General features: G+C 37.7%; 1 pseudogene; it reads left to right on the forward strand.

Moving 5' to 3' along the window:
* Positions 1-281: 281 nt before the first annotated feature.
* On the forward strand, positions 282-2242 carry LOC132366270 (protein FAM200B-like; annotated as a pseudogene).
* Positions 2243-18212: the final 15970 nt, after the last annotated feature.

An 18212-nucleotide genomic window follows, 5' to 3' on the forward strand; every position in this document is an offset into this window, starting at 1 on the left:
TAGAATGTACATTGATTGCCTAAGAAATGGTTTTTCAATCATGTGTCCACTGACGCCTTATTTGGTTTTCATAATAACAAGGTTGATGTGCAGTCTAGTTGTATATTACCATGACTTGCAAGTGGATATAAAGTCTGAGATGTTCCACTGACATTCAGTTGCAAACTGCATTTTTTGGAAAGATGTTATCTAGCCTATTATATATATATATATATATATATATATATATATATATATATATTAGTGGCAATTATAATATTTTATTCAAAATTGCTTTTAAAATGGATCATTTCTTTTTTAAAAGAAAGAGGAATAATGAAGCGAAATATGCAGAAGCATGTTCAAGTTCTACTGCTGGATCTGGAAGTATGAATAGTGACAATATTGAGAAAAATATTGACTCTAATCTGCAAACATCAACTTCGTTTGAGCCACATTTCAAAAAGAAAAAAGGAACTGCAATACGTTATAATGAAGATTATTTAAAATACGGTTTTATCAAATGTGAAAAACCCTTTGAAAATGACAGACCTCAGTGTGTTATTTTTAATAAGATTCTTGCAAATGAAAGCTTAAAACCTTCAAAATTAAAAAGGCACTTAGAAACACAGCATGCTGAACTTACTGATAAGCCTCTTGAATATTTTCAAAGAAAGAAAATAGATGTAAAGTCATCAACACAATTTCTTAGCTGCTCTACTACTGTTAGTGAGAAAACCTTATTATCATCATATTTAGTTGTATATCGTGTGGCAAAAGAGAAAATGGCTCTCACACAGCTGCTGAAAAAATTATTCTTCCAGCATGTTTGGATATGGTGCGTAAAATTTTTGATGATAAATCTGCTGATAAATTAAAAACTATTCCTAGTGATATCACAATATCTCTTCGAATCTGTACGATTGCCGAACATTTAGAGGCAATGCTTATTGCTCAGTTACAGTCGGGAACAGATTTTGCAATCCAGCTTGATGAAAGCACGGATACTGGAAGCTGCACAGCACTTTTGGTCTATGTCAGATATGCGTGGCAAGTCGATTTTATGGAGGATTTTTTGTGTTGTTTAAACTTAGCCTCACACCTAAGTGGATTAGATATTTTCACAGAACTAGAAAAGTGCATTGTTGGTCAGTATAAATTAAACTGGAAAGACTGCAAAGGAATTACAAGTGATGGAACAGCAAACATAACTGGAAAACAGAGCAGAGTAATTTAAAAATTGCTAGAAGTTACTAGTGCTGCATGGAATCATTGTTTTATACATCGTGAAGCGTTAGCATCCAGAGAGATTCCACAGAAGCTCATGGAAGTATTGAAAAAGGCAGTGAAAGTTGTTAACTTTATTAAAGGAAGCTCACTAAACAGCCGACTTTTTGAAACATTTTGTTTGGAGATTGGAGCTAATTATACCCACTCACTGTATCATACCAAAGTTCGTTAGTTGTCTCAAGGGAAAATACTAAGCAGGGTTTAGGAACTCAGGAATGAGATCCACGTTTTTCTCATTGAAAAGAAATCCCATTTGGTTTTGAGGATGATATTTGTGTAACGAAACTGGCATATTTAACTGATATTTTTGGCATCCTTAATGAACTATGTTTAAAACTACAGGGGAAAAAAAGTGACATATTCCAACAGGCCGAACGTACCCAAGGATTCCAAAAGACATTATTGTGTCAAGCTAGGCTTAAAAGCAACCGTCCTAGCTACTACATGTTTCCAAGGTTTTTGCAGCACATTGAAAAGAATGTTATCAATGAAAACATTTGGGAAGAAATAAAACTAGAGATATTGTTGCACCTCACTTCTCTCTGTCAAACCTTTAACCATTTATTCCCAGAAGAGAAATTTGAAACATTAAGACAAAATTGTTGGGTAAAAGATCCGTTTGCTTTTCGAAACCCAGAATCAATAATTGAGTTAAACTTGGTGCCTGAAGAAGAAAATGAATTACTGCAGCTCAGTTCTTCATATACATTGAAGAATGATTATGAAACATTGTTTATCAGCATTTTGGATTAACATAAAGGAAGACTTTCCTTTGATAAGTCGAAAGAGTATCCTGCTATTATTACCATTCACAACAACTAGTTTGTGTGAACTAGGGTTTTCAGTCTTAACCCAGTTAAAAGCAAAGGAAAGGAACGGATTAAATGGCACAGGAGATATGCGAGTAGCATTATCCTCCTGTGTTCCAGACTGGAATGAACTTATGAACAGGCAAGCACACCTACCACGTTAAATAAATCTTTTTTTTTTTAAATTGGAGTATAGTTACTTTACAATGTTGTGTAAATAAATCTTACCTGGTTTTTGTTTTTGCATTTCTTATTTTGTGATTTTTTACGTGTTGTATTTAAAGGTTAATATAGCACTGTATGTGATACCTTTGTTTTTATTTTTGTTATGTTTTAATACTAATAAAATCATAATGTTATTTTTTAAAAAAGAAAGTAAAAGGGAAAAATTTGCCATCTACAACTTCAAAGGAATATTATCATATCAATATGCTTAATCTAATTCGTGCAAAACTATGTGATTCTCTGCCTCTTTATTACTTTTTTACCTTTGGAGTAAAAACTCTTTTTAAAATCCTAGCTTCAAAGAGCTTTAATATGTCCTCTATTCTAGGAGCTTCAGTGTACTTCAGTAAGTCTGTCTTACAACCTCAATTCCAATGGCTTCAATACACTTGAGTAAATCTCTCCCACAGCCCCACTTTGAACCTTGTCTTCGACTCCAACATTTAACCTAAAAATACCTCTCTCTGACTAAAGTTTCTATCACGCCAGCTCTCTCTTTCCTACACCCCACTTTTAGACTTGGACTACATGCCACTGACTCCTCCAAAGATCCATGCTGGCCTCATGTCCTTCCCTGTCTAACCAGGACACTGTGGTTTACCACTTGAGGTATCATCTCTCTCCAAGTTTACCTCCCTAGACCTCTGCCCAGTTTCACAGGAACTTCAACACAATTTATTAAATTTTTTGTTGTTCTTCTTCCTCATTATTCACTTAACATTCACCTCAAGTTCCCAATCTGACCCTAACCTCAATCTCAGCAGATGGTCTTGTCTTACACACCACTGCATAAATTGTTAAGTCTCAACAACTTTCCTCCCTTTGTCCATGCTCAGAGAAAGAAGCATGCCTCCATTCCTTCACAATCAATTCTCTACCGTTTCATCATCTCATGCCTCTCCAATCTTCCACTACGTTGGAGACCTTGCTCTATTTCTATGTCTCCTGTAGGTTCAACCTCACTCTCTCTACTAAATCCTTCCTTTCAGATTATAAGCATGCTCATCTTTCGTCCATTTTTTTTTTTTAAAGCACAATAAAAAAAACATCTTCTTCTGATCCCATAGTGGCTCACTCTCGTCTCTACCTACTATATGAGTTTACATTTCACATCATATTTTTCCCACCTTACCCTCACCCTATCTCCCTTCAGCCAGTTAAACTCAACTCACCTTTTGGGCATCAGTACATGTATCACTTCCTTGGGGAAATCATTCTGGCTACCCAAGACATATCAAGGTCCTTTGTCAAACACATTCAATAATCTCTGTTCCCTCCCTTCAGAGATTTATCCCAAATTGTAATTATATGTAATTTAGCATGATTCATTTATTAATTTTTCTCCCCACTACTCTTCAAGCTTTGGGAGAGGAGGCACCATGTCTGTCTTTGATCAACAATGTCCCTTCAGTGTATCACATAGATCCTAGAACATATTTGGTGTTCAATAAATGTTTGTAAATGAATGAATAGGTTCATTGATTATTTCTCCTAGATACCTCTTTTAAAAGTTTATTGTAGCTCTTCAATCTATAAAACAAATATGAGTCTTTTAGGAAAAATAAAACACTTACTTTTTTCTTCATAGTAGTGATGCTAAAAGAAAGAAAGTGGGAGGAACCAAGATGGCAGAGTAGAAGGACGTGCTCTCAGTCCCTCTTGCGAGAACACCAGAATCACAACTAACTGCTGAACAATCATCGACAGGAAGACACTGGAACTCACCAGAAAAGATACCCCACATCCAAAGACAAAGCAGAAGCCACAATGAGATGGTAGGAGGGGCGCAATCACAGTAAAATCAAATCCCATAACTGGTGGGTGGGTGACTCACAGACTGGAGAACACTTATACCACAGAAGTCCACCCACTGGAGTGAAGATTCTGAGCCCCACGTCAGGTTCCCAACCTGGGGGTCCGGCAACGGGAGGAGGAATTCCTAGAGAATCAGACTTTGAAGCCTAGTGGGAATTGATTGCAGGACTTCAACAGGACTGAGGGAAACAGAGACTCCACTCTTGGAGGGCACACACAAAGTAGTGTGCGCATCAGGACCCAGGGGAAGGAGCAGTGACCCCAGGGAAGACTGAACCAGACCTACCTGCTAGTGTTGGAGGGTCTCCTGCAGAGGCAGGGGCTGGCTCTGTTTCACCGTGGGGACAAGGACACTGGCAGCAGAAGTTCTGGGAAGTACTCCTTGGCGTGAGCCCTCCCAGAGTCTGTCATTAGCCCCACCAAAGAGCCCAGGTAGGCTCCAGTGTTGGGTTGCCTCAGGCCAAACAACCCTCCTTCAGGGAGGGAACCCAGCCCCACCTATCAACAGTCAAGTGGATTAAAGTTTTACTGAGCTCTGCCCACCAGAGCAACAGTCAGCTCTACCCACCACCAGTCCCTCCCATCAAGCCTCTTAGATAGCCTCATGCACCAGAGGGCAGACAGCAGAAGCAAGAAGAACTACAACCCTGCAGCCGGTAGAACAAAAACCACATTCACAGGAAGATAGACAAGATGAAAAGGCAGAGGGCTATGTATCAGATGAAGGAACAAGATAAAACTCCACAAAAAAACAACTAAATGAAGTGGAGATAGGCAACCTTCCAGGAAAAAAATTCAGAATAATGATAGTGAAGATGATCCAGGACCCTGGAAAAAGAATGGAGGCAAAGATCAAGAAGATGCAAGAAATGTTTAACAAAGACATAGAAGAATTAAAGAAAAAACAAACAGAGATGCACAATACAATAACTGAAATGAAAACTACACTAGAAGGAATCAATAGAAGAATAACTGAGGCAGAAGAATGGATAAGTGACCTGGAAGACAGAATGATGGAATTCACTGCTGTGGAACAGAATAAAAAAAGAATGAAAAGAAATGAAGACAGACTAAGAGACCTCTGGGACAACATTAAATGCAACAACATTTGCATTATAGGGGTCCCAGAAGGAGAAGAGAGAGAGAAAGGACCCGAGAAAATATTTGAAGAGATTATAGTCGAAAACTTCCCTAACATGGGGAAGGAAATAGCCACCCAAGTCCAGGAAGCGCAGAGAGTCCCATACAGGATAAACCCAAGGAGAAACATGCCAAGACACATAGTAACCAAATTGGCGAAAATTAAAGACGCAGAAAAATTCTTGAAAGCAGCAAGGGAAAAACAACAAATAACATACAAGGGAACTCCCGTAAGGTTAACAGCTGATTTCTCAGCAGAAAGTCTACAGGCCAGAAGGGAGTGGCATGATATACTTAAAGTGATGAAAGGGAAGAACCTACAACCAAGATTACTCTACCCGGCAAGGATCTCATTCAGATTCGATGGAGAAATCAAAAGCTTTACAGACATGCAAAAGCTAAGAGAATTCAGCACCACCAAACCAGCACTACAACAAATGCTAAAGGAACTTCTCTAAGTGGGAAACACAAGAGAAGAAAAGGACCTACAAAAACAAACCCAAAACAATTAAGAAAATGCTCATAGGAACATACATATCGATAATTACCTTAAACGTGAATGGATTAAATGCTCCAACCAAAAGACACAGGATTGCTGAATGGATACAAAAACAAGACCAGTCTATATGCTGCCTACAAGAGACCCACTTCAGACCTAGGGACACATACAGACTGAAAGTGAGAGGATGGAAAAGGATATTCCATGCAAATGAAAATCAAAAGAAAGCTGGAGTAGCAATATTCATATCAGTTAAAATAGACCTTAAAATAAAGAATGTTACAAGAGACAAGGAAAGACACTACATAATGATGAAGGGATCAATCCAAGAAGAAGATATAACAATTATAAAAATATATACACCCAACATAGGAGCACTCAATACATAAGGCAACTGCTAACAGCTATAAAAGAGGAAATTGACAGTAACACAGTAATAGTGGGGGACTTTAACACCTCACTTACACCAATGGACAGATCATCCAAAATGAAAATAAATAAGGAAACAGAAGCTTTAAATGATACAATAGACCAGATAGATTGAATTGATATTTATAGGACATTCCAGCCAAAAACAGCAGATTACACTTTCTTCTCAAGTGCGCACGGAACATTCTCCAGGATGGATCACATCTTGGGACACAAATCAAGCCACAGTAAATTTAAGAAAATTGAAATCATATCAAGCATCTTTTCTGATCACAACGCTATGAGACTAGAAATGAATTACAGGGAAAAAAATGTAAAAAACACAAACACATGGGGGCTAAACAATACGTTACTAAATACCTAGGAGATCACTGAAGAAATCAAAGAGGAAATCAAAAAATACCTGGAGACAAATGACAATGAAAACACAGTGATCCAAAACCTATGAGATGCAGCAAAAGCAGTTCTAAGAGGGAAGTTTATAGCTATACAAGCCTACCTCAAGAAACAAGAAAAATCTCAAGTAAACAATCTAATGTTACACCTAAAGGAACTAGAGAAAGAAGAACAAACAAAACCCAAAGTTAGCAGAAGGAAAGAAATCATAAAGATCAATGCAGAAATAAATGAAATAGAAACAAAGAAAACAATAGCAAAGATCAATAAAAGTAAAAGCTAGTTCTTTGAGAAGATAAACAAAATTGATAAACCATTAGCCAGACTCATCAAGAAGAAGAGGGAGAGGACTCAAATCAATAAAATTAGAAATGAAAAAGGAGAAGTTACAACAGACACCGCAGAAATACAAAGCATCCTAAGAGACTACTACAAGCAACTCTATGCCAATAAAATAGACAACCTGGAAGAAATGGACAAATTCTTAGAAAGGTATAACCTTCCAAGACTGAACCAGGAAGAAATAGAAAATATGAACAGACCAATCACAAGGAATGAAATTGAAACTGTGATTAAAAATCTTCCAACAAACAAAAGTCCAGGACCAGATGGCTTCACAGGGGAATTCTATCAAACATTTAGATAAGAGTTAACACCCATCCTTCTCAAACTCTTCCAAAAAATGGCAGAGGAAGGAACACTCCCAAACTCATTCTATGAGGCCACCATCACCCTGATACCAAAACCAGACAAAGATACTACAAAAAAAGAAAATGACAGCCCAATATCACTGATGAATATAGATGCAAAAATCCTCAACAAAATACTAACAAACATAATCCAACAACACATTAAAAGGATCATACACCATGATCAAGTGGGATTTATCCCAGGGATGCAAGGATTCTTCGATATACATAAATCAATCAATGTGATACACCATCTTAACAAATTGAAGAATAAAAACCATATGATCATCTCAATAGATGCAGAAAAAGCTTTTGACAAAATTCAACACCCATTTATGATAAAAACTCTCCAGAAAGTGGGCATAGAGGGACGCTACCTCAACTTAAGAAAGGTCATATACGACAAACCCACAGCAAACATCATTCTCAATGGTGAAAAACTGAAAGCATTTCCTCTAAGATCAGGAACAAGACAAGGATGTCCACTCTCACCACTGTTATTCAACATAGTTTTGGAAGTCTTAGCCATGGCAAACAGAGAAGAAAAAGAAATTAAAGGAATACAAATTGGAAAAGAAGAAGTAAAACTGTCACTGTTTGCAGATGACATGATACTATACATAGAGAATCCTAAAGATGCCACCAGAAAACTACTAGAGCTAATCAATGAATTTCGTAAAGTTGCAGGATACCAAATTAATGCACAGAAATCTCTTGCATTCCTATACACTAATGATGAAAAATCTGAAAGAGAAATGAAGGAAACACTCCCATTTACCATTGCAACAAAAAGAATAAAATACCTAGGAATAATCCTACCTAGGGAGACAAAAGACCTGTATGCAGAAAACTATAAGACACTGATGAAAGAAATTAAAGATGATACCAACAGATGGAGAGATATACCAGGTTCTTGGATTGGAAGAATCAATATTGTGAAAATGACTATACTACCCAAAGCAATCTACAGATTCAGTGCAATCCCTATCAAATTACCAATGGCATTTTTTACGGAACTAGAACAGAAAATCTTAAAATTTGTATGGAGACACTAAAGACCCCGAATAGCCAAAGCAGTCTTGAGGGAAAAAAACAGAGCTGGAGGAATTAGACTCCCTGACTTCAGACTATATTACAAAGCTACAGTAATCAAGACAATATGGTACTGGCACAAAAACAGAAACATAGATCAATGGAACAAGATAAAAAGCCCAGAGATAAATCCATGCACCTATAGTCAACTAATCTATGACAAAGGAGGCAAGGATATACAGTGGAGAAAAGAGAGTTTCTTCAATAAGTGGTGTTGGGAAAACTGGACAGCTACATGTAAAAGAATGAAATTAGAACACTCCCTAACACCATACACAAAAATAAACTCAAAATGGGTTAGAGACCTAAATGTAAGAGCAGACACTATAAAACTCTTAGAGGAAAATACAGGAAGAACACTCTTTGACATAAATCACAGCAAGATCTTTTTTGATCCACCTCTTAGAGTAATGGAAAAAAAAAACAAAAAAAAAACCAAATGGGACCTAATGAAACTTCAAAGCTTTTGCACAGCAAAGGAAACCATAAACAAGACGAAAAGACAACCCTCAGAATGGGAGAAAATATTTGCAAACGAATCAACGGACAAAGGATTAATCTCCAGAATATATAAACAGCTCATGCAGCTCAATATTAAAGAAACAAACAACCCAATCCAAAAAATGGGCAGAAGACCTAAATAGACATTTCTCCAAAGAAGACATACAGATGGCCAAGAAGCACATGAAAAGCTGCTCAACATCACTAATTATTAGAGAAATGCAAATCAAAACTACAATGAGGTATCACCTCACACCAGTTAGAATGGGCATCTTCAGAAAATCTACAAACAACAAATGCTGGAGAGGGTGTGGATAAAGGGAACCCTCTTGCACTGTTGGTGGGAATGTAAATTGATACAGCCACAATGGAGAACAGTATGGAGGTTCCTTAAAAAACTAAAAATAGAATTACCATATGATCCAGCAATCCCACTACTGGGCATATACCCAGAGAAAACCATATTTCAAAAAGGCACACGCACCCCAATGTTTGTTGCAGCACTCTTTACAATAGCCAGGTCATGGAAGCAACCTAACTGCCCATCGACAGACGAATGGATAAAGAATATGTGGTACATACATACAATGGAATATTACTCAGCCATAAAAAGGAACGAAATTGGGCCATTTGTTGAGACGTGGATGGATCTAGAGACTGTCATACAGAGTGAAGTAAGTCAGAAGGAGAAAAACAAATATCGTATATTAACGCATGTATGTGGAACCTAGAAAAATGGTACAGATGCACCGGTTTTCAGGGCAGATGTTGAGACACAGATGTAGAGAACAAACGTATGGACACCAAGGGGGGAAAGCCAAGGGGGGATGGGGATGGTGGTGTGATGAATTGGGCGATTGGGATTGACATGTATACACTGATGTGTATAAAGTTGATGACTAATAAGAACCTGCTGTATCAAAAAATAAATTAAATTAAATCAAAAAATTAAAAAAAAAAAAAAGTAAAGGCAACCCAAATACCGATCAAAGGATGAATGGGTAAACATAATGTGATGAATCTATACAATGGAATATTGTTCAGCCATGAAAAGGAATGAAGTGCTGATCCGTGCTACAACATGGATGAACCTCAAAAACGTTATGCTAAGTGAAAGAAGCCAGACTATAAAGGCCAAGTATTATATGATTCCACTCATATGAATTATCCAGAATAGGCAAATCCCTAGAGACAAAAAGCTAATTGGTGGTTGCCAGGAGCGGACGGGGAGCAAGGGGAAGAAAGAGTGACTGCTTAATGGGTACAGGGTTTCCTTTTGGGATAAGAAAAATGGTTTGGAACTAGAGACGGGTGGTGGTTGCACAACACGTGAATGTACTAAATTCTACTGAACTGTAAAAAAGAATTTAAAAAATTAGAAAAATAAAAATAAAAGGGAGAAAGCATGTGTAGAGAGAAAAAAAGGATTGGCTTGGGAATTGGGAAACCAGTTCTCTGCCTCTGTCTCCCTATTCACTGTGAGAAATAAATGTGCATTTCTTGAAGTTTATTTCTTCCTCTGAAATCATCTAATTTTCAAATTATTGTCCACTAAAGCAATTAATGGGCTACTCCTAGAAGGGAACTTTGAAAAAAGTTTTATATATCTACACATATTTTGAAGTTCCTTTCACTTATCGAGCACCTATGAAACAAATGTTAATTTGACCTATTGACTTGTTTTAAAATAAGATACTATGTAATAGATTATACATCCATGGTGACCTTCATTCCTGAATATAACTACTTTAATATGCTACAGAAAAAGTTTTCTTTAGCAGCCCAACTTCAACTGCACATTGAAACTAGGGACTTCAATACCATTTAATTTCTCTGATGAAAAGATGATGAACGTGGTGTAAAAATATGATAATAGAGCGTCCATTTCTAGTTGGAAATTTTAACAATCTATTAATAATTAATTTTCCATGGATTTTCCATTTTTCTTTTTCCTAGAAGATATGGTTTCACTTTTTTTCCCAAATAAGTTTCAAAATGTGTCTTTTTCAATACTTTTATATTCTTATAATGCATCTTCCAACAAACTGTCTGCCATGGATTTGTCTAAAATAAAGGATAAAAAATTAAAAACTAACATTTAAAAAAAATTTTATTATGAGTTTACCAAAATGAAACTCCCTTCAAAGAAAACTGTATCCCTCTCCCTCTCTTATTATTTTTTTCTTTTGTGAATATTAAGTAATACACTGGCTGGTACTCCAATAGTTCTACCACAGAATAAATTTAAGTTAAATTCCTGAGGTAGGTTTCATCTGGTACTCCTATTCTAGAGACACCACCATGTGGAAAGATGTTCTAACCTAATAATGTAAACCTGAAGGAGAACACTTGGCTGAACATATATATAGCTGGTCTTTAGACAAAGAGTTCAATTGTGCTGTATGAAAGTAATGCCACTAAGCAAAAAAGACAGAGCCCTTTTTAAAGTCCTCATAAGTAACTGTTAAGTCTCATATCCAGAGGACTGATATTTACTGAGATTTCCAAATGACATTTAGCAACAATGCAGACTATAAGAAAAGAGACATACCTCAGCAAAATATTTAGGTTGTAAACGTTTAGGGGATTAAAGAGCTTATAAGTGGTCATTAACACAAAGGGATGCATAGCTAAAGACATAGAAAATGAAGCAGGAACTGTTAATGTTTTTCATAGTCAGCATATAAACCAAAGAATGTGGTTTGTAATTATCATGTATGCATAGATTTGTCTTTAAAGACACTGTGGTAAAGCCAATGTCAAAATAAGCTCAGCGTGCTGGAACAAACCCTTCTGTACACCACTAACCTACTAACAAAGGTATCGACCACATTTTGCCTTGAAACTCTTAGTCTGTGCCAAACGAGAGTCATCTTTGAAGATTAAAACTAGGCAGCAATCACCAGTCCAGCTGATGCTCAAAACTAATATTGAGCATGGTGGTTCCTCAAAATATTAAACATAGAATTATCATATGGTTCAGTAATTCTACTTCTGGAATTGGGTTTATACCCAAAAGAATTGAAAACAAGGACTCAAACAGATATTTGTACACCAAAGTTCATGGCAGCATAATTCACAACAACCAAAAGGTAGAAAGAACCCAAATGTCCATTAAATGGATAAACAGAAAAACGTGGTATACACATACAATGGAATATCATTCAGCCTTAAAGGGGAAGGAAATTCTGACACATGCTGCAACATGGATGAAACTTAAAGACATTATGCTACGTGAAATAAGAAGCCAGTCACAAAAGGACAGATACTACATGATTTCATTTTTATGAGGTACCTAGAGCAGGCAAATTCATAGAAACAGAAAGTAGAATGGTAGATGCTAGGAACTGGGAGAAAGGAATGGGAGCTGTTGTTTAATGGATACAGAGTTTCAGTTTGGGAAGATGAAAAAGTTCTCAACACAGATGGTGGTGTTAGATGCCAATGATATGAGTGTACTGAATGTCACTGAATAGTACACTTAAAAATTATTAAAATGGTAAATTTTGTTATATATATTTTACCATTGTTTTAATCTTATGTAAGAAATAGCCATATAAAATTTAGAAAATACTGATAAACAAAAAGTTCTCATAATTTTACAAGCCTCATGTAACTACTGTTAACTGTTATTGTAGGAGGAAAAAACCCTAAAACCAATGATTATGCTAAATGTGACAACTATTCACATCCCTCAAGGAAAAACAAAAAGTGGAACAGTTTAAGCAAAACCAAGTTTAAAGGGATCTTAAAACTCATCTTTTACATATGGAAAAAAAGAAATAAAAAAGAGTTCCAGAGGGGTTAAGGAACCTCCTCCAACTTCATAAAACTCAAAATATATCTTGACTCTTATCTAGTATTCATTAACAAAATATCTATTTTATAAATATTTTATCCTGCCTGGGAAAAAGCTAACTGAGTCCTAACAAATTATGTCTATCCATGTAGCCAATGTGTTTCACATTTAAAGCCTTGCTGAATAGATATAAATAGCCCAAGGTTGTAGCACTTTAATAATTAGCAGATAGAAAGGAGGTGGAGAGGACCATTTAGATGACAGCAGATCTTCTATTAGGTATACAAGTACCGGAAATGATGTAAATTTCAGTCAAACATTATTGTTCCTGCTTTGTGTTTTCATCTCTTTTTTTCCCATATATATAGATTACTCATTGTCATATGGTTTCTTGAAAGCCTGAAAGTTAATCTTTAATGTGGAAAGGAAAATTGGTTAACACACTGAGAGCTTGTGCTGTGGCTCTTAATACTTCATGTGCGCTCACTGCAGTAAGAGGGAAAGAATCCACTTGATCTGGAATATGGCCCCTGGAAATTCAACTTGACTTGAGCTTTAAACAGATATACACATACACACTTCATGTGCACTGTTCAAAATTGAGGTTTATCAAGAGTATATGTCTATTAACCACATGCTAAAAAGAAGAGTTGGTAGGTCTTTAAAATACACATATCTGCATTTATCACACAAACTCGATCCAACTTATTTTTGTCTGTGTGGATTCTTCCATTCACACTTTATATCCCAGAGAAAGGCTAAGTAATTTGTTACTTAAAAACAAAACAAAACAAAAAATCTTGATGACACTTCTTGGTTAGGTCCCAACATTATTAAGGTATGAGAGGACAGCGTAGTAACTGATTCAGGAAGGGAATGTGTTTTCTTCTCAGTGACCCTTGGCCTCATTTGTGACCATGTTTCCTCCTCCCCTGAATGCTTATCATTCCCATGACCCGAGAGGAGAAATGATTCATCTCCTCAAAGATGAACTTTCCAGGGTGTTTATTATTTGGGATTTGGCTGACTCACACGTACAGCAGAATTTTTTATGACTCTTCCTTTGATTTCTATTTTATGAGAAGGTTCCCGAGCATGATCTTTTTCACCTCGCATGACTTGTACATGCATTTCCTTAGGAAGAAATGCCCTTCCTCAAACACTACTCTCCTGGTGAGCACCTTCAAGTCCAGGTTAATAAGGAACCTCCTCTGAGAAGCTTTTCAGGCTCCTCACTCCTATCTCTCATTGGATTGATCACACACACCCCTGTGTTGCAGGGGTGTCCTGACACAGACATCAATTGTTCCATTTATTCCACTACATTGCAATGTTCTTATGCTCATAAAAGAAGAAATATGGGCTAATTTTTGTCTCTGTATTATCTGCACCTAAAACAGTGTGAAGTACTAACAGATCCCAACTAATTTTTGTTAAATGTTGATTATTTGAACTCTAAAAAGTAGTCTATTACTTTACCAGAGAAGCTGAGATTTAAATCTAGGTGTGTGTCCAAAGCCAGTATTTCCTCTCCAGCATGCTATCTGTGTATCTGTTCACTAAACCCCATTTCTTCTGCCTTCTGACCACACAGCTAGATTTCATTTCCCAGCCTTATATAAGTAGAAGTGACATATGCCCCTTCAGGGCCTGGCCCCTCAAAATAAGTTCCTGCCAATCTTCTACCACTATTGCGCCTCTTGTTTGCTGGCTAGATTCAGTAGATCCAATAGAGGGATCTAAGACCCTAGAAAATGGCAGAGCCACCCGATAGAGAAAGCCTAGCATCGCAAGTCACCATGTGAAGGAGACCAGGAACACCCAAGTAGAACTATTATGTGAGCAACAAATAATTTCATACGGGTGTAAGCTCCTAAAATTTTTGAGGCTTTTTTCAGCAGTTTGCCTATCCTGATTAATACACTTCCAGAATTGTAATTTTCATACCTTTTTTGTTTTCATTTTTAAAAGCTATGTGTACACTGTAGAAATTTAAAGATATAAAAAGAATAGAGAAGAAAAATAGTTCTCATCACTCAGAGATAAACCCTGTTTTATTTTTCTTATATATCTTCCCAGTCTTCTTTCGGGGAGTGGGGGAGTGGGGCAGTGGGAGGTATAGATATAATAAAGAGAGCAAAGAGATGTTATTTAAAAGATGGAAGCAGAGGTTTTCTTGAAGAGGACTTTTCATTTTGTTCCTTAATGGATTCTTTTATTGTGAAGTGATGGGCCCCAGGGCTTAGTATGGAAAGCAGAAAAATGATTAAATTAGATCGCTTTGCATAATAAGTAAAAGGATTTTGAGATTCCCTGGGCCATGCAGGAGCTTAAGAGAAGAGTGAAGGAGCCAAGAGGAGGAGAAAGGAAAGGAGGCTGGTGAGGAAGAGAAAGGTTCCATCAGGACAGGAGAAGGCTAGGACCTGGACCTGGGAGAGCAATACCAATGAGAACTTCCCAGCACTGGGAATTCCCGAAACACATTTAAGAATAAGAGTGTCTATTATTTGGTCCTAACATTGTTGCCATGGTGTGTCCTGCTGGCCCATGATGCAAACCCCTTGCCATTTATACCCCTGAGTGTTTAATAAAGTCGCATCTATATGAATGTTTATATGAGTTGTGTTTTAAGAAAGAAAATCAAGGGAAATGGCAAGAAGTGAGACGTAATAGAAATTACAATCTCAGAGGAGGCAGGATGTCAGAGAAAGAGATGACGAGGAAAAACTTGGCACTGGGGACTTCCTTGGTGGCGCAGTGGTTAAGAATCCACCTGCCAATGCAGGGGACACGGGTTTGAGCCCTGGTCCAGGAACATCCCACATGCTGTGGAGCAACTAAGCCCATGCGCCACAACTACTGAGTCTGCGGTCTAGAGCCCGCAAGCCACAACTACTGAGCCCTCGTGCCACAGCTACTGAAGCCCACGGGCCTAGAGCCCATGCCCTGCAACAAGAGAAGCCACTGCAATGAGAAGCCCATGCACCGCAACGAAGAGTAGCCCCCGCTCGCCACAACTAGAGAAAGCCCGCGCACAGCAACAAAGACCCAACGCAGCCAAAAATAATTAATTAAGTAAGTAATTGGTTTAAAAAAACTTGGGACTGCTTCATCAAATAACATGTCATGTACCTTTGCCCAATCTTTAATGTCTCTGAAAATATGCTTTTTAATGGCTGCCTGCCATTCCAGTGTATGAACGCACCATCACTTACTTAACCTTTCCCTATTTGGTACATTTAGATCGTTTCCAGTTTTCCACTGTTAAACATACTTCCTCACGAAACACACGCATATATAAAATCTGGGTCCAGATTTTCTGGTTTAGCCAAGGTTTTGTTTGTTGTAATGAACAAAAAGTCACTCAGATCTGATTAAGTAGAGAAGTGCAACTTAATATAAGGATCCAGCATTACTGCACAAAACCCACAAGCTCATGTATTCAGTCTCATGAGGAACCGGTACAGGAGGTGCTGTAAAATCACCAGAAATTGCCATCTCATTGCTTCTTTCAGAGGATACCCATTTTCTCTGCCTCTACACATGTGTCTGAGAGAGAGAATTTACAATTGATGTTCATCTTAAATAATGTATAAAAGATACACAGTAGGTTCTAATAGCAATCTCCAATTCCTTCTAAGAAACTTCTAGATGTCATGTAACTAATGTGAGTAGGCTACTTTCCTTGCCTGTCCTGTATCCTATACTTATGTCTCTTTTTCTCATGTGTATTCTTATTTCATGTGTTTGCAATGGGAGTCCTGTTTCTCACTTCAGGGCCAAGAGGCCCTGAAGTCTTATTCATTCACTGTTTATCAGCTCCAGAAATGGCTACTTAATACTTCCAACCCATCTGTCTCTCTCACTTGAGGGCTCTGTCCCTGTGGAATGACTGCTACATTCTCTCTGCAAAAGGAGCCTTCTTCAGTATGAGTGGTGGGGCAGTGACAGGGGTCTGTGTCTCCTCCATAACCTCAGTCAACTTCTGCTGTCTTTGTGTCCACATTGGCATCTAATGTCTGGCAGGCTCTTGACTTCATCCCTGTTCACTACTATGGTTTTCCATTTGTGGTCCATGGAGGTGTTTACCTTGTTTTTGAGTTGGTAAGGTCCTCACAGATATCTGCTTATAAAGATTATCTATCATTGCTCTTTGAAGCAGAGAGTATGTGTTCTTAGCCTGGAAGTCCTCTTTGCTTAATTCTTCTCATCCTTGTACGTATTGACTTTCTCTCCTCAAGCACTATGACATGGGGTCTTCCCCCAGTGTCCAGAGAAGGAGGGCATGGGCTGGGCAGATACCACAAAAGATATCTATACACATCCTTAGGATAAATTCTTAGAAGTGGAATTTTTGTTTGAAAGGTATGACACTTATAGCTTTTGATATGTATTGTAAAACCACCCTTTAGAATGGTTAAATCAAGTTATGCTTCTACTAGCAGTATGAGAGAGCAGCCAGCCCTAGGCATTCTCAGGAGCTGTAATTGAAATTGGCATTTTTTCAACATTACTTCTGATGAGGTCAAAATCTTGCATTACCTTTCCCTTTCATCAGGGTCATACTTCAGGGAAAGCCACACTGAGATAATAGTTTGGCACTTCCTGGATGGGGATCACAGAGTTCTCTTCCTGTCACTTTGCATCTTTGGACTACCTTCACATTCTTGCATAAACACAACTGGGCATATGGGACGTATAATATTGTGATTTATAATAAGAAATATGTATTTGATCTTTGTTTCTGTTTCTGGCATAGAACTCCTAAAACTCTTGGAATTTCCCAAATGATAAAAGTCATAAAAGTGTTTTGATATTCACAACAAACCCCTTTTAACCACACCTGAATTTATGTTAATGAGGTGGCTTTTGGAAAGCACCTAAGGATGGGGGCCGGTTGTCAGGAGAACCAACCATGTGATCAGAGGGTTGGAACTTTCAGTCCCACCCCCTGACCTTAAAGGGGAGAAGGGCTGGAGGTTGAATCAACTGCCAACACCACTGATTTGATCAATCGTGCCTATGTAATGAAGACTCCATAAAAACACAATAGGACTGGGTTCAGAGAGATTCTGGGTTGGTAAGCATGTAGAGATTTGGGGAGAATGGCAAACCCACAGAGCGTGGAAGTTCCACGCCCCTTCCCACATACCTTGCCCTATACATCTCTTCTATCTGGCTATCCCTGAGTTATGTCCTATTATAATAAACTGGTAATATAGTAGTAAAAGGTTTCTCTGAGTTCTGTGAGCCACTCTAGCCTATTAATAGAACTCAAGGAGTGTGTCATGGGAACTTCAGATCTCTAGCTGGTCGATCAGAAGCACAGGTGAAAACTTGAACTTGTGATTGGCATCTGAAGTGGAAGCAGTGGGCAGTCTTGTGAGACTGAGCCCTTAACCTGTGGGATTGGATGCTGTCTCCAGGTAGATGGTGTCAGAGTTGAATTAATTACTTGGTGGTGTTGGAAAAAACATATACCAAAGAATGCATAGTTATTATTACATAGAATCTGTGGACTAAGCATTAGTAGTTTAGTACAAATTTTA

This window comes from Balaenoptera ricei, chromosome 5 (genome assembly GCF_028023285.1).
Source record: "Balaenoptera ricei isolate mBalRic1 chromosome 5, mBalRic1.hap2, whole genome shotgun sequence".
Taxonomy (NCBI): domain Eukaryota; kingdom Metazoa; phylum Chordata; class Mammalia; order Artiodactyla; family Balaenopteridae; genus Balaenoptera; species Balaenoptera ricei.